Raw genomic sequence first — 24,162 nt, 5'->3', positions numbered from 1 at the left:
CTCTGTGTGACTCTTCCTTCATGCAGTATCCTCCAAATCACGTATGGCATGAATGGAAAGCTGTCCCTTCATCACTGGCTGGAGGAACACGTTATCGAGCCAGCTGACTGCAGCTGGAAGAGGTTAAAAATTAACCCTGCAACAATGTAGTGGGTAATTGACTTTCTGTTGGTTTTGTAAGTAGTGCTGGTATCAAAGTGACCTGAAGTGGGGCAGGGCAGGGGGAGAGGGAGGAATGTGCAAGAACTGGAAATATTTCTAGTTTACGATATAAAACAAAGACTTTTGTAAAGGGGAGGATACTTTGCTCATGTTCCTCTGTAAAGCTCTGTTAAGAGGAATTTATATATGTTTTCCTCCATTACGCCAAAGATAGAATTCTCTGCTTCATTTGCAATGCCAAGAATGTCCAGCCTTCTCTTTGCAGTTCATGCACTGATCTTCCTTGAAGGACATAGACATGAACATCCCTGCCATGCAGGACCAGGTGGCTTCTCTTTATTTCCGATCACTTCACTTAGTGAGGCATTAGCAAAACCATCAGAGATTTAACACAACAACCAGCTTCGTTTTCACTGCACAGTTAACCTGGCCCCATCTCAAGCAGGGACCTGCCCATGTTTCCATGACCTTGCTGACTCTGTGCTAATAATCTGTGTGTACGTGACCACTGAGACAGACTTTTGTGGTACTGGGAGGCTACAGGATTCTTTCATGGCCACTTGGTTGCCACAGGGAGCTAGAGGAGGTGCACTGGAGAACCACCACAATTCAGGTGGGTTTTATATGTTTTTCCAGTCTGCAGTCACAGCGCAAACCAGGGAAGGTCCAGTCCCACGTTCTGTCCTCTGCAGCCACCCATGTAAATTGGTCTAGACTGGGAGCACGGGTCTGTGGCTTTTCCTCTGTGTACAACAAGAGCTGCTGATTTTAATTGAGTGGGAGCATGAGTGAACTGTGCAGTGGAGAACAGAGCAGCTTCTCAGGATGTCGTCATAGGTCTTCAGTTGTGGAAAAACAGGGTGATGAGACCTGAATTCCTGGTGTTAAAATTGGAACGGAAAGATATTGCAGGTTGGGGTTTTTTAATCCATCAAAAAGAAGTCACCTTTGAAGGTCACCTCTTCAGAATTCCTTGGCTGTTCCTGGCCAGATGGCTTGTGAGAGGCAATTCTGTTTTCTCTGAAAACAGCTCTGTGGAAAGGGAGCACTTTGTTTTCACATCAGAAAAGGAAAAAAGAAATTCAAGTCCCTGTGCTGAAAGGTCTGATTATGCTGGATCGAGCAAAAAATCTATTACAGAGGTACTAATTGCCTGCACTGTTTATGTAGTCACACATTACACCTGCTATTTCCTGTAGGAGTCTAACACCAGTAGAGTTTTCCATCCCAAAGTGGGTATGATGCTGAAATACCACACAGAAAAGGAATTCACGAGGAACAGGCCTGAGCTGTGTTAAGCCAATGGCTTAACATGATTTTTAAAATGAAAAAGCCACCCAGGAAAACCAGATGCTGAAATTTGCCACCATTCAGTTAAAAACTCATCCTTTCCTGTTGTTGAATAAGCGCTTTCCAAGTTCACCCGTTTTTCCTGGGCTGAGTGACTCATGAACCTGGTAGGAAAATGCACCTGTTTTTAGCCAGAGGTTAAAGCAGCTCTCCAGTTACCAGAGTAAACAAAGGATTTATTTCTGTCCTTAGCAGTTACCCTGCAATGTCCAGGAACACAGGAAGGCTGGCAGGAGCAATCAGGTTTGAGTCAAGTTTGCGGAAGGTCTGTGAACCCCGTGGTAAGATGCTCATAGATGCCAATGGGATTTGCCCCTTGTCTTTGTTAGAGGGAAAATGGGAAAGAACAGTTGGTGCAGTGATTGTGCTGGCTTCCAAGGACCCCAGGGAGCTGGAAGGTGTTTGTCATGGTGTAGGACATGTATTCCTTTGGAAATGTCCATTTCTGCTCTTGGTAAGGAAGCACCTGTCAGTCACAGAGATGTGGTAGGTGTACATGCATTCAAGACTATGAGATTGATCAGAGACCATGATAATGGCAGCCATGAGAATGGCTAAAACATTTGGAAATGCGTGTTGGATGTATTGGTATCATGGAAGCTGAGAGGTTCAATTAGCCAGTAGTCAATATTAATCCCAGCATGAGAAATGGGATGTGTTTGACCTCCACTGCAGAGTGCTGAAAAGTGCAAACACATCATCAACTTATTTCAGGTCAGCACTCAAGATGGTATAAAGACAAGATGGATTTTAGTCTTCGTTTAACTGGATTTAATTACATGCGTGAGCCTCAAAGTGCCTAAGGCCTAATGGATGGTGACCTAAGGTCTGATAGGAAAAACAGCAACAACCTAACCCTTAAGCTTGCTTGTTAGACCATATGGCATGACTGGACCATGTGATGTTTCAGGGAAGGATGTTAGGAATAAAATACCCAACACATTGAAAGCATTTGCCAAGATTTCCAGCTTCACTCAGAGGAATCTGAACACCGACCTCGCCTGCCCTCTGTACCAGCATGGCTCAGGAGCTTGGCTGAGACAGATAGGAGACAGTGTTCCCAACCACAGCTCCCTGAAAAGTCTCTAGTGCCCTCAGACAGAGCATGTGGACACTTGGAGAAGAAAAGGACCACTTGAATTTTAGGTTTAGACGATCCATGTGGCTAGGAAATTCCAAATAACCAAATTTAAGGAAAAGAAGTGATCGTCAAAGGCTCATTATGTTCACTTAATTTTGTTTTAATTAGTGTTAGCATGTCAGATACTGTGACAGTCATCTATTTGTATTTCTGGCTGTGCTTGGCTTCAGAGAATCCTGTTTGTTTTCTGGATAAAGTACAGTGTCTCTCTTTCTCCTTCAGACAGCACAATGTGGTTCCAAATAAAGTCTTGGAGAGCTACCATTAAAAATCTAGAAATGATGGTGAAAAAGCTGCTCATGGAAGTAAGACCTGCCAAGACATGGCTAAATGTAACTGCTTGTGGCAGATGTTTATGGGAAAACTGAAAGGTTTTAAATTGCTTAATTATTGGATAAGCAGAAGTGCTCAGAAATGAAAAGGATACAACTTCACTATGCCACTACTTTAAATGAGTGCAGCCTGGTTTTGTCCATCGCAGGAAGTCTGTGCCATGTTGATTCACAGCCTGATCTAGCTCAGATGGAAAAGGCTGGTTGTAACAAATCACGAGCTGGAATGGTTTGAATTTCCAGTGCCTGTGTGGTGCTTGGCATCCATACAGAGCAGCCCCCCCAGGTGCTCCCACTTTGAAGATGATCAGCTCCAGACACTCACTTTCATCTTGGTCACATATCCAACTGAAAGGACCTTGATATAACTGTGTCTGTTTCACATTTAAAAGAGAACTGCTTAAAAGCTGCTTAAACAATTTGTGTGTGTACCTAAGAATCTCCGAGCTTTGACCATATCAATTGAAGCAACCTCGTGAGGTGGGTAAATCCTAATTTATATAGGAGTTCAATGGAAGGTGAATGCTTTGCTTTGTGTCAGTTCTACATCAGGTAAAGGATATCAGCCCTTGCGAGCCTCCATGAATCACTTCAGTGGGCTGACTAACCTCCACCTGCTCTGTCTGTGAACCAGACAACTAAAAAATGTCATATTCACATCCTCAGCACACTCGCCTTCCTTGCCTGCTGAGTGGTACCCATGCACAGTGTGATGAGGAAGCCTGATGGGCTGTGCCGGCTCTGTGCTCAGTGGGTGAGATTTGTTGGCTCCTGCGTGCAGCAGTGAACCCAGATACGTTTATGGCATAGTTCTGGGGTTCCTCCAACACCTGCCCATTTCCTGGCAAGGAGGAGACCCGGGAATGTACTTATATTAATGTCCCAGGTCTCAACCCCTCTCTCAGCTCCTCCATCATGTTTCTTTGTTGTTGTGTGCTGGGCTGAGCTTCCAGCTGGTGGTTTTTCCCTCTGCATGCCCAGTCTTCGAAGTCCCTTATCAAACTTCTCCCTGGAAAAGTTGGTGGTTCACAACACCAGCACAGGGAGTCCCTGGCTCTGGAGACTGCCTCTGCATCCCAGGCAGGGTGCAGTATTGCCCATGCCCTTGGTGACTTGTTTGAGTTTGACTTCACTGCCTGAGCTGACTCACCATGGGATCAGGCAGTGACCAGCACTGATGCAAGGAATAGGGCAGGAAATCCTGACCAAGGAGAAGGGAGAAAGTCACAGTGGCCTCAGCCTGGTCCTGCTGAAGGTATCATGATATTGCCCCATAAGACTGATCCTCCTTAAAGAGTAATGCAGCATGAGAGTTCCACCAGAAATACCAACAGAACACATTTGTTTTGATTTTCTACTTGGCCTGTCACTCTCAAGTGCTTATTTTACATATGGATCATCCACGGACCTCACAAACCCCCTGGCAGCCTCCTGCTCTTGCTGTGCTTGAAAAAGTCTTATCACTTAAATGTATGCCTTCAGCAAGTTGCTTTTAATTTTATTGTACTTTATTGTAGTTTCACATCCACTTTGTCAGACTTCCTGTTCCCTTCCCTTCCTGAACTCCCTGTTCTTTGAAGAATTCAGTTGTACATCTCAGAAGTGTTACATGGCTTAATCACATTGACTTGCTTTTTCTTTCCCTTTGAATGGTTTCTGTTTGATGCTGAGCCTGTTGCAGGGTGTCTTTAAACAATCTTATATCACCTACAAGTGCTTACTATTTTTAGCTACTGATTTCAATGAATTTCCTCACTTTTACGTTGTTCCCCTTTTTAAAGGTGATTTGGTACATTTAATCTATGTAGATCTTCTGAGAACTTGAGTCACTTACTTATCTTTCCCTATTTCACATCAACTGTTCCGACATTTATACTGTTTAAACTTGGTATAACAGTATTTACTCATTAGTTCTATCTAGAAAGTTTACCAGATACTTGTGTTGCCAATATCCCTGTTTAAAGCCAAGTGTTCTAACTCATCTTCCTTTACTTTGAGATCACTGCCATTTGTTCAGAAATGGTTTTAAAGGTGGTCATGGGCTAGCTACTTATTTTTGTGTGTTTTGTGTGTGTGTATGTGCACACCTTAGTTAACTTGGGCTTCATTGATCAAGTTTGGTCTCTGTTTTCCACTTATCTCCATCGCCTTCTGTCCTATCTTTTTTATTATCACAGTGATTTGAGAGCCTCAGCCAAACTGTGCTCTTCCACACCTCTCTTACTCCCAGTTTTTAGTTTAAAACTCTCCTGCAACTCTATCTTCACTGTGTCCTCCTCCTTTCTGTCTTGTTTACATAGACCTTTTTTACTACATAGGCTCCACTTGTCTAAATAGCTTTCCCCTTCTTTAATAAACCCAGCAATGTCTGTACCCATTGCCTTGCCAGCTTCAAACATTTGTTTTGCATACATAGAACTATTTAATATCAGTTATCATTCATCTCCAGGGTTTGAAGCGCTCTTCCTTGCCTGCCCACTTGTGCTCTTCCCTTTGCCACAGTTAATAGCACCATCAGTCATACTGGAAAGTTACACCCAACCGATATTAGGAAATGCTCCCTGCTGCCTTATAAATCCCTGGTGCCACCAGTAACAGCAGAGGAGGAGGAGGAGGTGGAGGAGGAGACATTCCAAGCATATGGACTCTCAGGCAATTGAAATGAAGCTGCATAGGTCACACACACTGCATATCACGGTCACATTCGCTCATGGTGAAATCTTGCCCACTCAGCATCGTCTGGGAATGTCAACACTTGCCATTCCGGTGGGAATTTTGTGCTCCTTGGAGTCTTCATCCTCACACTGCATTTTGACAATACCTCTGAGGCAATCTGGCAGCCCCCTCTCTCTGTCCCAGCTGCACTGTGCTTCTCATCCCTCCTTGGTGCAGACACAGATATTCATCCAACCCATGAACAGCAGGGAACAAGGTACCACATCAGCTTTGCTGTGCTGTTAGACTACACCTCTTCTGTGCTCTGTGAGATGGGGTCTTCTTTATACACAGGCTTTGTATTTGCACTGTTTACCTGTTCTTTAGATAGTTTCTTATTAAAATGCACAGGGACCGATCAAAACTGGGGTGCACTGTCTCAGTGAACACGATGAGCGTGGGCTGAGGGACATGGATGTGACAAACACACAAGTGTGACATCTCTCCTGTTTCCCTTTCTAGATGCTTCCTGAAGTTCTGCACTGCATCTTGCCACCATGCCAGGCTCCCTCTGATCCATGACCACAGCTCTGTGCATCAGATGTCATTCCAGAGCAGCACAGCTCTTTCCCAGGAGATAAGTGAGGGTTTTTTTTTTGCCTACACAACAGCTCTCCTGAGCTTTCCCATGCTGGGAGGGTGGGAGGGAGGAGATCCAGCTTCCTCCCTGTCCGAGCGCCAGCCCCGTGGGCCTGCCATGGCACTGCTGGGAACATCCAGGGGCATTATGCAATTTGCAGAGGCGGTTTTTCATGCAGCCTGGCAAGACAGGGTCTGATAATGGCTCTCCCTTTGTTTGTAGCACACAATCGAGCTCATGATCATCTCTCCAAGTACAGGCAGCCCACGGTGTTATGTCCTGTACTGCTGTGATGACGAGAGCAGGGCTGTGCACAGGAGCCCTGCAGTGCTTTCATCAGTGAATGCTGTGCTAGTTAGGCACAAATCATTAATGGTCTAAAAAGGGCTGGAATAAGCTAGCTCGGCTCTGGTGGAAGTGCGTGTTGTGTCTTTTTCAGGAGGCATGGGAAACCCTTCTTAAGTCTGTTTTTAAGCTTCTCAACTTTGGTTTCTCAGTAATGTCACTGATTCCACTTTCCAAAAGGTCATACAGGGGAATTCTCTTCTGCCATCTCCAAAGAATGACAATGTTCCTCTAATGAAGTAACAAATTGTTCAACACGATGTGCTTAGCAATTACCTTCCCCCATAAAGGCATTAACAGCAGGTACAGTAAGATAAAACAGTTTGTTTCCCATTGTTTTTCAAAGGGCAGAAAAAAAGGCTGTAGTGATTTTTGTGGAGAGTTTGAGGAATAAATATAATTTTATGTCTTTTTAATGCTTTAATGGTTTTTTAAAATATCTTTTAATAGCTTAGAGGTCTATTTATAGACTATCCATTTTAGAGATCGGAAAACATATTCACTTATGTGTTCTGTGAACCTATTTAAATTGTATTCAAATGTAAAGTTGTCCGTAACGTATTAATTCAGCCTTTCTGAATGTTCCTTCCCATGTAGTCTCTATTTACAGCATCATGTGCTATTTTCCCCAGTATCATTCTGCCTCCTGCATGATGCTCTCACATTTTGGACTCAAATCCCCTTCTAACGTGGTGGGCAAAGGAGGCAGCCATGCAAGAAATTAGAAGCAAAGACTACAGTGTGTTAGTGAACGCAAATCTAGCACAGATCTAGGTCCATCTGGCAGGAGGAAACACAACCCTGGAGCAGCAGCAGAGTGTTTGCTGGCCTGTGAGTTAGAAACACAGTGTCGCTGCAAATCCAGTCTGACAAGTGTGCGCCGGCATCTCTGACCTCTTCCACTTGGCACCAGTTTCTTTGCATCTTTGTCCGAGAGGCTGATGTGGGAGTGAACAATGGAAACCAAACTGCCCCTCCGGCCCTCAAGCTGCTCCCAGGACATCCTGGTGCACGTGCATTGGCTGGGTGAGGTGAAGGAGAAGTTTCATCACTGCGATGTGTGGGTCAGTAGACTCCAGTGTAATCAGCAGAGTATTTTTCACCAGCATGAAATGAAAAGGAGGAGAACAGGGAGACACAGCCACATTTGATGTGAGGGCTGTCTGTGGCTATGTAGTGGGCAGGTCAGATATTGTATCTACTTTTGCTGCGGAAGAGGAGGCAGTGTAACAGCTCCCTGGAGTGAGTATCCCAAGACAGCACCTATTTCCTTGGGCGGGAGGCTCAGATGTAACCCCAAGGCCAGAGATGTCATGTCCCATGTAGGATTTCCAGCTTCTGTTGCCTCGGTGACCTTTAGTGCTCCTGCTATGCCTGTGCGAGCAAAGCTCCCCTCTGACCTTCTTTGGTTCACACACCACTAGTAAGAGGGAAGATGCTGTAGGTAAAGCATCAAGAAATAGGTGCAAAGGAGAGTCTGTGGCTCTGCCACCAAGTTCCTCTGCAATCTTGTGCATGTCATTTCTCAGATCTATGCATGCATTTCCAATCTGTGATGTGAAAGCAGCAGTACTTCATCTCACCCCTGCACTGCTGTTCTGAATTATAAAATCTTCCAAGAAAACCCTGCCTATTCCCAGGTTAATATACAGACTCCAGCCCATAGGGCACTTTTTTCCTACCTGTTTCCTCATGTTGTGTCTGGGCTTTGCAATGACCATCACGTAATGTAAACCGTGACATCCATTTGTGTCCAGCCTCAAAACGTTATTTCATTCCCTGAGGTGTGTGCTGTTATCAGGAGAATGAAATGTCCCAGTCCCCTGGTAATTATTCATTAGGTAAGATTTAATGTGTGTGTGTGCGTGCAGGACTGGCAGCTACAAGTGGATCCCGCAGGAGAGGTCTGTGCGCCAAGCTTATGTCAGCTTTAGGGTAGGGATGGGTGAGTAACCAGAGTAAAAATAACAAAACGGTAAGGTCAGTAGCAGTTTGCAGGAACTTAACCCAAAACCCTTTCTTTTCACCCCAAGGCCAAACTTATCATTCAGATCAGGAGGCTGTGAGAGTTGGGCTGGATTTGCACCCACATCTAAAACAAATCACAGATCTGCACAGAAGCAAAGCAATGTTTGGGACCCAAATCCCCCTGTGACTGTTCTAGCCGTACATCGCCGAAGTCTGAAGAATGTTTTTAGCTTCTTGTGTTTCTTCCACGCTTATTCCCTGTTCGGTACCAGTATTGCTGTTTTTCTGCTCAAAGAGGGCCTCTGCAATATTCCCTGGCTGAGTAAGGGTGGCAGCCTTGCCGCACCAGTTTTGACCAGAGAACATCTGGAAGTCCAGGTGAATACAGGCACAGGCGAAGGAACAGCACACAAACACATGGTGGACATTATACCAAAGAAATCAAGTGAGTGGAAAGGTTATTTGGCTGACAGATAAGAGTGGGGGATTGATAAAACACGCAAATCTCAGACAAAACCCAGTTCCTCTGGGAGGCTAGGGCTAAGACTTGATGTCCAGCTGTCCTGAGCTGGTTGATGTAAGGACTTGACACTGATGGGAAAAGCTGGACTTCCAGGCTTATTTAAAGAGTCTGATAGATTACAGGTGTGGGAAAAGGGCTGATTGGGAGTGTGGGGAACAAACCTTGTCTTGAAGGCCCCAGTGGCAGGGGCATAAGAAAGGGGAAGAGCATTGGTGACATTACAGCTCACGAGGCTCTGGCAATTCAGCCTGTTTGGCTTTCCTTGGTTTCCACCATGTTCTGTTCTCTCTGTCTCTGTTGTTCACCCACATAATTACATAAGATATCACCAGCTAAAACTGCATCTGCCTCCTTAATAGATGGCTCATTATCTAGGGAGGGAAACAGAAAGGGCAAAAGCTTTTATGTGCCAACAGCACTGCGGAGATGTTCATGCGTATTACAGGAGAAGGAAAGGGCGTAACCCATCTGTCCTAATGTATAGGCAGATGGGCTGAAAGAGTCAAGGTGTAATGAAGGTCAGCTTGGCTGGGAATGGGGTGGAGGCACTGCAAGGTTACTCTCTTGACATAAAAGCAATTAATTCTCCAACAAAGTCCCTCTCATGCAGCAGAACAGAGCAAGGCAGCTCTCTCTGTATTTAAAAGTACTCCCACAGCTTTGATCTTTTCCTCTTTTCTGGAAAAGTCAGCTTGCAAAGAGGGTCTGGCCTCATCTGGGATGATGTATTGGGCCATGTGGTGCTGGCCTTGCAAAGCAGCATAGGCAAGCCTGCTGTTCTCCATATTGTGTCATTCAGGAAAACTCTCCTAATATTCCGGTTGCTGCAGTAATGGCAACACACTGCTGCAGTGCCTGGTACCCTGCCTGCTCGGAAATGCCATGAGATCACTCCTTCTCATAACAATGTTGTTTTTTGTCCAGTTTCGGCCACACACAGGGTATTTAGCTATAACTGAAAACAGAAAGGCAAATGAGCGAGAGCAAGGTCTCCTACCAAAACTCCAAGGACCTTAAAACGTGGAACTGTGCAACCATACTAGCCTGAAAACGACCCCTTAGCTTTGCATGCTCTTCAGTGTAAGATATACCCCATTCCAATCAGTGTATTGAGACAACCAGCTGTAGACAGGCTTTTCTTTGATTCATGTTTAAAACAAACACTTGTTTTGGACTGAGGTCAGAGCTGCACTGGCGCCAGGTATCAGGCCTGGTTTCAGTAGAACCTGTGGCAGATATGTGCTGATCTACCCATATGGTGGTGGGTTTCGTGCCTCTGCCTGTGTTGTCAGGAGACCAAAATGTTGCTGTGGGCTCCCCCAGCCATAAAAACCCATGAAGTTTTGCAGCTGTAGTTTCATTTCAAGTCACGGTCTGACCAACCTTCTTCTTACTTGATTTTCTCTTGTTTCCTCTATACGTTTCCCGCACAGAAAGTCTAAGATTCCAAGCTGCATTTTGAGGTTTTAAAATTAACTTCTCCATTTGTGTGAGATGACCCTGGGTTTTGGTAATAAAATGTGCGGGGGGTGGAGGGAAAGAGAGCACTTCTCAGTAGGGGATGAGTGCTGACGCCTTTAACAAAGTCATGGTGTAATATGCTGTTCTGCTGACTTCTGCCTTCCTTAATTACTTTCTGAATCCCCAGAAGCTGAACTGTGCCTCACCAGCTCATTATGCCCCTTGGGTTTGCTCTCCACAACAAATAGGTGCTTTCCCTGCAGTCTCTGGATGCTCTTTGTTGCTGCTCTGATACATTAGATGTGTTTGTTTTGCACATTGATGTTTGTGTTTTCCGCACTGCTTGTGTTTTCCAATTCCTTGGAGCAGTGAGGATGCTGCTGAATTGTCAGAATCGTGGTAGGATGCTGAGCTGAGGTTACTGTCAATGGCCTCATTATGTTAACAAGGGATATTTTAAGAAGTACAAAAGATGTGGCATTTACTTTCCTGGGAGAAGGAGGGGAGAAAGAGGATGTTTGTGGATGAATGGAGACTTACACTGCTGGTCCCCCCCACTGTTCAGTTAGAAGTGAATGACTGGCTCTCTCCGGATTTGCTAGCCAGAGCCCTGATGGCTTTCTGATTTGTATTTCCAGGCTGCTTACAGTGTTTGGCTCACCCATGCATGCAAGGCAGTGCAGTCCTTCCTCCTGAAGAGCTCTTTGTCCCTGTTCTGGGTCATATGGGCACCTGAAGCGGGCGTAGCCTTAACAGACACAGCAATGGGACATGCAACATCACAGCATCTTCATGCAAATGTAAGTCAGGGCTGCTGTGGTCTTACTCCCTCCTTCAAGCCAGCACTAGCATTGGAAAGCAAATCAGTTTAGGAAACTGAGCTGCTAGAGAAGTAATGCTATGAGAAAAAAAGTACTTAATTCCCTATACACTTGTCTTCTGGAGGAATATGGCTAGGTATGGGCAGGGCTAAGGAGAAGATGGCACCCTAGTCTTTTCTGCTCAGATGGGCTCTCTCCCTCCAGGTATTCTTGAGGCAGTATATCAAAGAGGAGGATACTGCCTGCAAATCTTCTGACTTAAATGAAAAGGAGACCTCTGATTCAAAGGGAGCATGTTTATTCCCTTCCTCCCTTTTGTCAGGCCATTGGGAAGTAGTTGGCATACCTCTTATCAAAGGAAATGTGGTCCTTTCCTTAAGCTTGTCTGCTCAGTGGTGGTGTGTAAACACAGATCAATAAGGTGACACAAGTCCTATCCTATTACCAGTATTCAGCAGCAAATGAAGCACCCCTAAGCTTAGCATATTATCATTTCATGCATTTACAACTAAAGACTTAGGTAAGATTAATTGCTTTCAAGGTGACTCTTGACAATTGTCTCCTTATAATGGAGTCTGTAACCAGTCCAGTGTGGCTTTGTCACAATGACAAATCACAGACAATTTAACAGTTGGATAGAAAAGATTTATTTAACAGACCTTGTGCTGCTTCTATTTCCCTTAAGAGAAAAATAGCTCCCTAGCAAAAAGCACACTCAACAGTGATAGTGAACGTGATAGAGAACTGTCTACAGCTGGGGGTTTTGTTTTGTTGCTGAAGGTATTTTAGGTGTCCTGTTCTACCAAAGCCCCTGAGTGGGTGAAATGCAGCATTATAAAACCAGAACAGAGCCATTCGTGCTGGATGGAGTGACCAGATTCCAGTACCTATATCTGACAGCTTTTTGTTCATACAAAATGCTGAGAGCAGGGGGAGGAAAGGAGACTGAGGAGACTGTGAACTCTACCACAAAACATCAGCTGCGTATTTATTTGTTTGTTCCTCTGCCTCATGCCCACCTGAAAGAGACCAGCTGGGTCCAACTGACCCTTCAACTGATGGAGGGACTGCAAAGCAAAGCCCAGCATGCTGCAAGGAGCAGGATACAAACAAAGCTGGAGGGGATTTCCTTGGATGAGATGCTACTGCCTGAGAAAAGCCCCGTGACTCCTGCTCAGGCAAAGCACTGGTGTTAGAAGAAGCGGACATGCTCTCTGGTCTGCTGTCTCCTGCATACCTCAACACCAGCTTGGCCAGAATGGCTACATGAGTTTTGTGGCTGTGCCTGGCCTTACAGTACACAGACCAGGAAACAATATGTTTAGAGGTACGTGCTAATTTGTTCCATATGGGACAATCATTTCTATTTTTCCTTCCCAAAGCCGCATGCAGGAAAGTTGATTAGTACTCACTGCAACACCACTCACCTTGCTTGGGGGTTGAAGCACAAGCAGTAAAATGCCGATAGCTAAACCCTCCAAAGACAGCAGCAAAAAGCAGAGATTTCAGGTGGGTTATTGTTCATCGGTGGCCTGTTTCTGAATTTCAAGGCTTCCTATGCCCACATTTTTCAGTCCTATGAATGATAAACCTGTGGTTTTACTTTTGGTATTAACTCCTCCTAAAGGTCGTAGAGATTGCTCTGATTTCCAAGATGTGTTTCCCGGAAAACACCTTATATCACAAGAGCTGTGGTAGAAGCCTTGGTTAAGCTACTGAATTGTAATGCAAAAAGCACAGGAGTTGGGTGGGAAATGTGCAACTCCCCCACAATCCTTTCCCATTTTCTAAGGAGCTCTCGTTTGCTCCCTAGTTACAAGATCATGAAGCAGTTGTCTCCTCATTTCTGAAATATCAGCAAACCCTCCTCTGCAGAACTGCAAATGTTTTGAATAATAAAATGAAGGGTGAGGATTTCAAGCTCAGGTGGGGGAGCAGAATGACTCATTCCCACTCTGATGCAAAGGGACTGGATCTCTACATCACCTGGGAAGCCCTGCTTGGGACATCATAGTTGGACTGTCACATGCCAAGAAGCGGCAGCAGCAGAGGGGCTCTGCTATGAATGCTGGCCATGCCCAGATAGAGAAGGATCTGTTTCAGAAAGAGCTCCTGAGCTGGTCTTCTGTGGATATCTGACCACAGCTTGTTCAAATGTGAGTCAAACACCTTAGTTAACAGCTCTATTAAAGGCAGCTGTAAGACTGATCCATAATAGGACTTCATAATGCACTGGCAGCGCTGTTTGACTGCAGGTTTTATTACACACTGAGTACTCACATCACTTCCCATAGCATGAGGTGCTGGGTGAGGATTAGCACAGTGCTGTACCACAAAGTCTGGTATAGCTGAGTAAGCGGTTTAATGTAATCCTCCAGAGAAGGCTTGCTCTCCTGCCTGGGAATGCTCTATCCTTCTATCAGGCTTTTAGATGACTTTCAATCATTGTTTGAGGGGGCTTTTTGGTGTTTATGCAGCTTTTCTGTGATGCAGTCTGTCTTCAAGACATCTGGGCAGTGATTGGGTCACCAAAGACTAGGGCAAAGCTTAAAGACAATTGGTATTGTATGAATAATGAGTCATCGGATGATCAAAGCATGACTGACAAGGAAGCACCCCAGTGCAGAATTCTAACAGGGTTCTGCATAGACAGTTGTGTTTGCTGTTGATGTCTGGTATATATATACTGATGCTCAACATACTCTTGTTTTGCATTAAGGCACCTCCAGGACAACAAATCATGTTCAGCACCACTCCAGTAATAAAGTAAGAGTGCTGCCACTGCATTGTCCAGCCACTTGGATATCTGTCTCCTAGTGTTCAGAATAAAGAGTAATCAGGAGTTCCTTAAAGTCACAGCGATTTGCTTTCTCTATCTTCTCTTCTTATTTTGTTATTAACCACTTGGTGAAATTTTCTGGTCTGGGTTATGTGGGAAATTTGGTACATACATCTCAAATGCAGAAGAGCCCTTTGAATTACTAAATAAGTTTTCCAAGAGGCAAAGAAAGCAAGCAGTACCACTGTCTTAGACATTCTTGACTAAGGAGGTCATAACCAATGACCAAATAGATGCTATGCAAAACAGAAATTATGGTAGCTGCAACAGGAGCCTTGAGGGTGAGGGAGATTTTCAGCAGTCCAGCTCCACAGCGTATACCTGGGGCCCTGGCAAGGATGCATGCTTCTCTCCCACACACCCCCAGTCTCTCTTGAAAAGCCAAGTTTTGTAATTTTTAAAGGCAAAAATATTACAGCAACAACAAACATGAAAATCAGATGTTATATGATTACTAATGATCTTGGCAATGTGTCGTATCACTGGGAGGAAGAGGAAAGAGAAGGAAGCACTCAACATTCTTCAGGTTTAGTTTTTCATTATTCAGCGATTATTGATGGGACTAAAGCAACCCAAACCCAGGGTTTTGCACAGAGGTTTCAGCTCTATAATGGTGTTTGGGAGACAAGGGCAAATGGACTTCTGGAGCCCAAAAGAAGCCAAAGTGAGAATCTATAGCAACATAGAACATAGGGCTTTTGCCTGGTCACCTAATTTTAGTTTGGGGTGTTTTTTTTTTCCAGAACCCAAACATCTGGAGGCACCTACAGCAGATTAAATGTGTATGGGTGAACATCCCAGCATGGTACCCATGGGGTGGTTGCGCCCCAGGCCATCCCACTAGTAGCCAGTAACCTGCTGGTAACCTGGAATGATGATCAGACAATGGGGAGACATAATTGTTGTGGCAGCCCAGCTAGGCCACAGGGTAGCTGAGGGCAACAGAGCTGCAGTGGGGACATCAGGGCAGTTGGTGCTTCCCCTGTGCAGAACAGCCAGGGCACGAATCCCAGCGCTCCCTTTCACTACTGGAGCAAGCTGTGAAGAGCACCAGGCCTGGTCACTTATTTAACTGTCAGTCATGAACTTCACCCTTGACCTTTCTGAAAAGCTCTGTATTTCACTGTTGCACTGGGAACCAACGAGTATAGCTTTAAGTTGACATAGGATAGAATAAGATTAGACATTAGGAAACAGTTCTTCCCTGTGAGAGTGCTGAGGCGCTGGCACAGGTTGCCCAGAGAAGCTGTGGTTGCTCCATTCCTGGGGCAGCCACATGCAGCAACCAAATGTGGATATTTAGGCAGTAATTTAAGTAGTTTTTTAGAAATCAGGTTGCTTTGCTGTGTTGTCTGTGCTCTTCTAAGTCTGGCTGGTTTTCTTCTGATGTTAAGAACAAAACACACCTTATTTCCTGCAGAAAACAAGCTGGCTTGGGGTCGTTACAGCTGGTGGTGCACCCAGGCTGCTGTTCGCCAGCATTTCCTTTGGATATGAAGCAGGTTTGAGGGGGTCTCCTCATCCCAAGCCCTGCTCCCATCCTGCCTCCCCACTGATGTGTGCTGTCTCGCCGCTGCACAGGGCAGCCATGGGTGGCCTATGCAGTGACTCCAATCACTGAAATCACTGGAGGGTTTTTTAGCATGTTACAAAGTGTGTCCTCAGCGTGAAAGAAATCACCTAAAAGCCAAACGAGCTCATTTTTTGCGGGGTTAATGAGCTGAAGCAGGTCTCACAAGCCCCAAAACCAGCACAAAAGAGGCAATAGAAACTTCTCCCAGAGCTGAGATAGTGACAGGGACAAGCAGGGATGGGAGGAAGAGCATTTCCCGCTTTCAGTCACAGCAGCTCCGCCGCAACGTGTCATTTCACCTCCTGTTGCGCTGTTAGGGTTGAAAATAGCCCTGCTAAAAAAAAATACCCAGGCTGTGGTTTGGGTTTGGATGGATTTTTGTGTGCAGAAACCTGGGTCATCTCCAGAGCACGGCCCCACCACTGCCTGCAGAGGAAGTGATTTGGGATGGGGGAAACAAAGGGGAAGGGACCGAGCTGCCAAGGGGGTGCTGAGCCGCGGGGAGAGGGAGGCGGGTTCCTCAAGCCCCCCTCAGTCCATGTGGCAAGCGCCACGTCGCACAGACCACCGCGACCACCGGGGTGGCTGCTCTCGAGGCTGTGATGCAGCGGTGCCCTCCCGGAGCAGCCGCGGTGCCGCTGGCGCTGTGCTGGTCCCCGAGCCCCGTGTGCACGCCCGGCTGACGGAGCCCCCCTGCCGCTGCCTGCCCAAAGCAGCTTCCTCCTCCTCTGGTGACGAGTGCGGCGGCCTGAGCCTGGCCTCCCTCCTCGCACAAAGGGACCGGTGGTGGGGTCTCCTCCAGCCGGTTAAACCAAGGCTTTCCGAAGACACAAAAAGAACATGGAACTGTTGGAACAAGTCCAGAGGAGGCCACGAGGATGATCAGGGGACTGGAGCACCTCCCGTATGAAGACAGGCTGAGAAAGTTGGGGCTGTTCAGCCTGGAGAAGAGAAGGCTGCGTGGAGACCTCATAGCAGCCTTCCAGTATCTGAAGGGGGCCTATAGGGATGCTGGGGAGGGACTCTTCATTAGGGACTGTAGTGATAGGACAAGGGGTAAGGGGTTCAAACTTAAACAGGGGAAGTTTAGATTGGATATAAGGAAGAAATTCTTATGGCAGGGAGGGTGGAACTGGGTATCTTTTAAGGGTGCAAACAGCAAGTTATCAATCATCTGATTAGCTTAACAGCCTTGGAAGAGGCTGTGGCTGTTTTCCTTCTCCCCAGACCATGCATCCTGCTCCTGGGAATTGCTGAGCTCTCCTCTCAGGATGAGACAAGGCAAAGAGTAAGGTCAACTGAGCTCTGCTTCCCCACAAACAGGCATCTTGAGTTATGAAGACAAAACCGCAGGGAAGGGAAGACTCCACAATAGGGGCAACAGGTGGAGGAAACATGAAACACATCCCAGCAAATCCATTATGGACACGTGTTAGCGCTTCATGTGCCACACATGGCAGCGTATCACTGTTCCAGCTGCTGAGGCTCTGAGCCGTCCTGTGAAACTTGTTTATAACCCGGGAGGAGGATTTAGCTCCTAAAGTTCTCCAACCTGTTTCAGCAGGGGTTTGTGGGCCGTTACTGGCAGGACAAGGCTGAGGACCTAGTGCCTGTGCTGGCATAAAGGAGACAGGCTGAGGCTGTGATTTAGGCTTCTGTTTAAGAACTGTTAGCAAGGGGAGCCTTTTTCCCTGTAAAATATGAAACAAAGATGCAAACCAAAGCATACACACGCGTGGGTGATTGACTTGTGTGCCTCTTGGTGCCTTATCCCGGGCACCTGCTTGCATAACTGTGGCACCAGAGGTGCCTTTGGGATTTCACATGCTGCAAAGGCATGTTACGTATTATATGGCATAGTGAAAATCCCCATGCTAAGCTAGAGAGCAGGCAGTGTTGGACATGAAGAGAGGATGGAGAAGGGGAAGATAAAAGGGAAGAGGAAGGGGAAGGGAAAGGGAAAGAGCTTTTGGATGCCATTTGAGATAAGATGGCTGGGTAGAGATATCATGAAAGTATCTCAGAAGGAGAGCAGAGCTGGTGAGAGACCAGTAATGCTGTGACAGGAAGCCAGTGCCATCTGAGAGCTCAGGGAAGTAAGTATAAGGGCTGTAAGGTCTTGAGCCCAATGCTTTTCCTTGTGGAAAAGAATTTCTCTTCCTTAATGGTATAACATCCACCTTCCTGCCTGGGCTTCAGGCAGTGCCTGTGCAACAAAGTGATCTTTGCAGGGAGAATTATAGATGGTCTCATCTGATACGTGCAAAGCAAGAACAAGGCATGTGCTAAAGGTAAGGAGCCATGTGGGGGTTTGACATCTCCCATGAACACAAACGCTTGATGCTGAAATGAAATGGGAGTTCACAGGTGGGTTGCTGCGATAGAGGACAGGGGAAGCACCAGTCCTGCTCCAGGTGTGGATCAGCCCATGAGCGCCGAGCACAGTTAGCAGAGCATGTGATGCTCTGTACCACCTGCTGTGGAGTCAGAAACCCGGATTGCCGGCTGTTAGGAAATGCACCCGCAGTAATGCTAGAATCAGCCAGCCTGTGAATAAGATCTCCAGCTCCTCATCCTCCACTGACAACACGGCATGCATATCGTTGGGGGATTCATCTCAGCTGCTTAATCATGTTTGATTTCCTGGGCTGAGGTGCAGCTTGATTCTCCAGGATATGTGCCCAGCTATATTCTGTTCTTGATGTGGTTTGCTCCCTCGATTTCTTTCAGTGGGTTGGTTTAGAGCAGGGATAAAGAGAAAACAGATTCTATTCCATTAACATCAGGTTTTGTTTAAACAGCAAGTTTAATTGCAATCTAATTTAAATTTGCTTGTGTCTGGTAGAGACTCGGGATGCCTGGCTAGGCTTGAAGGCTAAGGGGGCAGAACAACCAAAAGGCAAGGGCTGGCTTACTAACAAACCTCCAGATGCCTCCAGAGAGGGAACATATGTCCTCTCTCTCTCCTTGCAAGGAACAGAATCCTTGCTTTTACAGCCCCATGCAACAGCAGCTCAGCCAGAGCCACTCACCCTCAGAGTCCATCCTTGGCTGCTCAGGAAGCTTCTAGGTCTGTGTAGACAAAACTTGGTCTTGGTCCCTTCTGCAAGCTGTGCTCCAGAGGCAAGAGGGGAATCACACCTCAGGCAGAGAGCCAAGCAGTACGGTGCCATGAGATGAACGCCACCACTTGCTGGAGATTCGCAATATGATTTTCCCTGGGGCTGGAAAGGAGCACAGCCAACGGATCCATGACTTGTTCTCTGCATTATATCTTCTGTGCCTGTTGAACCTTCACTTCTCTTGCTCTTTTCCTCCCCGTCCATAAAGCTCAACCCTGTGGGTGCCCCAACTTTGTCTACTGCCACAACAGTACAGGCATGGGGAGCAGGTCAGATCCTTCAAACTAATACAAGCATAAGCCCTGTTCTTCTGAGTCTAGATGATTCAGCTGGTGATGTGTCCTGCAGCCATGCAGATTGTGAGAGAGAGCAGCTAAGTCAGTCTCTGGTGAGCTGAGATTGACTTGACATGCTCTGCTTCCTCATAGCAATATGGGAAAGAAAACATTTAATTTAAGAAAATGTCCACCATCTAAATAACATCTGCTCTGGGCTACTTTGATTTGTGTTATAGCTGTGTGCTTATTTAACCCATAATGTAATGTGCTGCAGCATCCACCGCACATGGGTATTGTCACAGCGACAGCAATATGCTACGTTTTCTGCCTGTTGAAGTGCAAAGCCTTGTCTCACAGAAGCTCAGACATGTCCTGGCTGATGGGAACTGCGTCCTTTTGCACGATGGTTTAAAATAACACCTGCACATAGAGCTCACACACTGTGCCCTGTTCCTGCAGTTCCCTTAGAGCACAGCCAGATTTGAGACCATGTTAGGGATGTCCCAGGGTAAGGAGCAGTGGAAGGGGTAGCAGAGGTAGGGCTGCACACGGGAGGTGAAAGGAGAAATGACTAAGCACTATCAATGGTAGGAGGTGGCTGCAGTATCGATTTATTATTGCACATTTGATCCTCTGCTGCAGATTTCTGTGTCATCATTCTGCTGGGTGATTGTATCTTCACTCACTAAAAAAAGACGGCAAAAGGTTATGCTGATTTGAAACCTGACTCAGTGTTTTTAAGGCCTGACCAAAGTCAGAAGAAATGAAGGTTACCTGCATCTGAATCACTTATTGCCGTGGTTTCATCAGGCAGGGCTCTTCTCTTGTGGGGGATGCTTGGGGCAGCTGTAATTTGAGACATTGCTGACTTGATCTGACTATCTCAGTCATAATGGTAGAAAATTGGTAGGTCTTTTCAGAGCTTGACCTTCATGAGCGTCACTATCAGAGACCTCATTTGCAGTTATCATAGACAATAATTCTCAGTGTTCAGTAGTGGATGTGCTAACACAGAATTTACTCTGCACAGCCTTGGCAAAAACCGGTTTGAGAAGCACTGATCTATAGTGTATTCCTTCCTGCTTTATGCACTTGTCGCAAGACATTACTAGCTATGGTCCTGCCTTGACTTTCTTGGGGGGTCTCTTCCACAGTCTACCAGATTTGAGAACACAAAAGGACAAAGAAGCATTTCTCCTGGTCCATCTTCTTGCCACCTTCTATATTTAAGTCAAATTTTCTTGTAAGGGGGCTCGTGAGGGCCATTCTGGCTCATAACACGACTGAAGGAGCCCTGGGGAGCCTCTGTCATCTTGGACCTGAGTGATTCCTGGAGCCATCTATCCCCTCGCTGCTGAGATACACAACATGGCTCTTGGCTGTTTGAAGGTTTTGGTGGGTCACTTGGTGGCTTATAGCAGAACTGGTGAAGGTAAGGAGAGTGCTCAGAGCAGCTTCTGTACAAAGGGCCAAGTACAAGGTCCAACCAGCTAGGATGGGGTTCCAGGTCCTGTCACAGAGACAGTGATGAGGTAGCAGCTATTATACTGGGGAGAATCAGATTAAAATGTCAGGTAGCAGTTTTTAGAACAATAGAAGATGCTTTTCCACGCGATTTTTCTTGCACACAGTGGTGAATGAAAAATCTGCTGAGAGCTATTGAATATGGAGATAGTATTTTTGGTCCAGGAAGTCTCTGGTATTTCTAGGGAAGTCTCACTACAGGCTTTCCTGGCATTTATATCTTCCCTAAGCATCTGTTATGGGCTGCTGTCAGAGACAGGATGCCTGGCTATGACAACCAGACAGGTTGGCTGCCTTAGGAACAGCCTGTCCCTGACGCGGGTACAACACCCTGCTTCAAAAATCACCACCTTCCCATAGCTCATTTGCAGTTCCCTGCTTGGGTGGAAGTTTTCAGCACAGAATTTAGGTTGGTGGTGGCACAGAAGCCCATCCCTCACTAAAATCTTCATACAGTTGGAATGGGATGGTTGGGGTTCAAACTTAAACAGGGGAAGTTTAGATTGGATATAAGGAGGAAATTCTTTCCTGTGAGGGTGGTGAGGCACTGGAATGGGTTGCCCAAGGAAGCTGTGAATGCTCCATCCCTAGCAGTGTTCAAGGCCAGGCTGGACAGAGCCTTGGGTGAGATGGTCAAGTGTGAGGTGTCCCTGCCCATGGAAGGGAGGTTGGAACTAGATGATCTTAAGGTCCTTTCCAATCCAAACCATTCTATGATTCTATGAAAATACTGCTGGATCACAGTGTGGGAGTATTCCTGCTCCTAGCCTGGCCGTTCATGTGTGAATGGAACAGTGTTTTGCTAACAGGTCACTTTTTATATGTTCACATAGCCCTGGAGGCTTCAGACAGTGTAAGAAAAAGGCTTTGCCTGGTTTATTAATGGCTGCACAAGAGTCTCCAGGACAGAGTTTGGAAATTTGCTGGGTTTTCTAGCAAAACATGTAGGTTGCTCAAAATGGCAACTTCTCACTTGCATCATCAGTGCACATGTTAGTGGTACAGATTGGTTTTCAAAATGAGACTGGTGAAGGAAGGGTCATCCTCCAACTCTTCTGGTCTTACGTTATGGAATAGAGTGTACAGGAAGAGGGAGGAGGTGTAAGAGAAACCAACGTGCTGGGGTTTGATGGTTCTGCATTTGTGTCCAAGATATGGTGGTACTCCTCAGCTGCTGGTGTCCATGTCTGGTACTGTAGAAACGCTGCTGGATCAAGCTCCAGCCTTACACCACCAGTGTTTAGAACCTGCTCTTTGGATGCTGCAGCCAAAGGATTTTCTTGCTGAACAAGAAAAGGTTTCCTTTTCATAAAAGGAACAGTATTTGTGTGGGCAGGAGGCTGTGACAGTGTCACAACACAGTTAGAGGGGATTTCCTTCTGTTCCCTGAAGAATCCTTGAGATTCGTGGTAGTACCTGTGGTCTAAGGACCATGAAGTCTCCATGTGCTCCCCTTGATGTCTCAATGCAGGAGGTATAAAACAGTAGAGCTTGTTCAGATATGCTGTGGAGCTCTTTAACTTGCTCAGGGCTTCATTCCTCTGCTGTGGCCTTGATCTCAGAGGCAAATCCTGACCAGTAGCACAAAAAATAACCTGCTGCTTTGGGAATGCCTGGGGTGAACCCTCATGCTGGGGAGAAAAGTATTTCTACTCTCTCCCATCGTGGAGGCGTCAGAGGTGAGTCAGTCTCACAGAAGACTGAGCTGTGCAGCCATAAAAGTGTAAGCAATATGGTTTTCATTACAGATGAATACTCTTCCCCAGGGAGCAACATTAGTGCTTTAAAGAACTGAGAACTGTTCTTGATGCTGTTTCACTTTGATTTCTGCTCCTGGCTCCCAGAGCTCAGGACTGTTGCTTACTTCACAAAGGTTTTATTTCGGAGCAGCAACAGGACAATAACTAATTCCATAGGTTATCTAGAAATAACTTCCCTTTAGCAAGAAGACAAATTGCAACCAGGAAATACTCAATCACTCGGGAAACTGTGTGTGCTGTGGTATAAACCCAAACTCTCCTGTGCCATCATGGTTTTGGATTCAGAGGAGCAGTTTGGTGCACGCAAACACAGATTTGGCATCAGTACCACATCCCTTCTAACATGATGGTTTCTCATGGACTTCTCTGACATCTCTCTTCCTCACAGACTCTTGAGATTGAATTGACATCCCCAGCTTCTCTCATCAATCCCCTGCATTTTGGGACTCCTAAAATATGGGCTTCTGAAGAGGAAATGAGCTGCTCCACTGCCAACAGCAGGTTCTGGTATTGCCCAAGGAGCAGCAGCAGGGGAAGAGCTCGCACTCTGTTAAACTGCTTTTAGACCAGCACCTACACAAAGTCCTGCACACGTTACTCTGCCACTCACAGAAGCGTAGCAGTGCCAGTAAAGCAGAGGATGTTTAAGACAAGTGACATGATACCTATGAACCAAGGCAATATTCTTCTGCAAGTGGCTGCTGACAGCCTCAACTGGCAGCCAGGCTGCATCTCAAGTCATTTATATCTGATTTCTTGGCAGGGTGGAAAAGGTAAACCTTGTTTTCTTTAAAGTTAAAAGGGCTTTTTCTCTTTTTTATTTAATTTGACAAGGAGGAAATAAGCTCCATGTAGCCAGTGGAAAACCTGCTTTAAATGTCAAAGCATCTACAAACATGAAGTGAACACCTAAAAGCCAAAACACGTGCTGATGCTCTTTTTCCAGTACACTTGGCCATCAAGCTGACCAGCATCAATTCACTGACATTCAGCATTCTCAGATATCTCAGAGCTGTTTTCGAGTGCCCACGGATGTCCATTTGATTGACGAGTGAGCAGCAGCCAAGACAGAGAAGTTCTTATGAGTATGAACTGTTCCCTTTTCCTGCTCAGAGCTCCTCCTAAGAGAATTAGTCTTTAAAACGTTCCCTTTCTGAAAACAGAGAGGAGGGGGAGAGGGCTTTGGGGGTCATGAATGAACAGGAAGCCAGTTTCAGTTGTTCCTATGCATCACTGATTTGAGTTTTCACCATCATTGGTTGCACAGGGCCATGAAGAGGATTGCTGGGTGAGCTGAGCACAGATGAGCTGGTGGAGCAGTACTGACAAATGTCCTGTGTAAATGCGACGGCTGATCTGCACAGGGACATGTGAGCCAAGGAGGGAGCTGTGAGCGGATTGCTTTGGACAGTCCAGTGCTCTCTTCCCCACAACTTCTGCAAGGGTCCGGGAAATGAGGTGAGTGAGGCACAGAGGGTGGCATGGGCAGGGGTGTGGGCTCATGTTGGTGGCAGCAGCATAACCCAAACTGGTGAGCAGAGTGTTCATCCCATTGCCTTTGCAAGCATAGAGTCACAGAATGGTTTGGGTTAGAAGAGACCTTAAAGCTCATCCAGTTCCAGCCCCCTGCCGCGGGCAGGGACACCTTCCACTAGAGCAGCTTGCTCC

The 24,162-nt window shown here is 46.3% G+C and overlaps 1 long non-coding RNA gene across 1 annotated transcript; it reads left to right on the top strand.

Annotated features, from left to right (window-relative positions):
• The first annotated feature begins 467 nt into the window (after positions 1-467).
• On the top strand, positions 468-24,006 carry LOC133272102 (uncharacterized). The gene is made up of 5 exons (XR_009744350.1): positions 468-775; positions 6,163-6,928; positions 22,483-22,791; positions 22,892-23,147; positions 23,332-24,006. It is a non-coding gene; the product is annotated as an uncharacterized LOC133272102 (long non-coding RNA).
• Positions 24,007-24,162: the final 156 nt, after the last annotated feature.

The sequence above is a fragment of the Pezoporus flaviventris genome, unplaced genomic scaffold (assembly GCF_033815535.1).
Source record: "Pezoporus flaviventris isolate CSIRO_AGI_PZ_B2104156 unplaced genomic scaffold, CSIRO_AGI_Pfla_v1 ptg000029l, whole genome shotgun sequence".
In the NCBI taxonomy this organism is placed as follows: Eukaryota; Metazoa; Chordata; class Aves; order Psittaciformes; family Psittacidae; genus Pezoporus; species Pezoporus flaviventris.
Note: the sequence above shows the minus strand (reverse complement) of the source record. Positions and strands in the feature narration are given on the sequence as shown.